Source organism: Octodon degus, unplaced genomic scaffold, assembly GCF_000260255.1.
Source record: "Octodon degus isolate 3935 unplaced genomic scaffold, OctDeg1.0 scaffold00105, whole genome shotgun sequence".
Lineage (NCBI taxonomy): Eukaryota > Metazoa > Chordata > Mammalia > Rodentia > Octodontidae > Octodon > Octodon degus.
Genome location: NW_004524681.1, coordinates 3,863,964 through 3,864,475, shown reverse-complemented (window position 1 = coordinate 3,864,475; position 512 = coordinate 3,863,964).

Sequence of the window (512 nt, the reverse complement as noted above, 5' to 3'; positions counted from 1 at the left end):
TGAGGCCGAACCTGAGAGGCAGCACAGTGACTCTCTGTCACTTAGGTGACTCAGGTCTGTGTGCTCTGAATTTGCAGACCATCTAGCAAATCCAAGGTTGAGGCATTCTTATTGGTGCTACGCTGGGGGAGGACCACCTTCATGTTACTGACTAGGTCCAAAGGGCAGGGCAGATTGCTACAGGTATCAGCTTCTTTCTGAGGTGATGAAAATGTTAAAACATTGGTTATGCTTGTACATGCCTGTGAATATATCAAAACCACTGAATTTGGCACTTTATGTCATGTGCATCATATTTCAGTAAAGATGTTAAAGATAAGCTGAGCTGTCTATAACAAATTTCATGTGTTGGGAGAATGGTTTCCTTAGTATATTTTTATGTATTGGTTTTTTGAGACAGGTCTTGCTATGTAGTTCAGGCTGGCCCTGAACTCACTATGTAGCCCAAACTGGCCTCAAACTCACGCAGTCCTGCCTCAGCCTCCTGAGTGCTGAGATTACAGGCCTGAGCT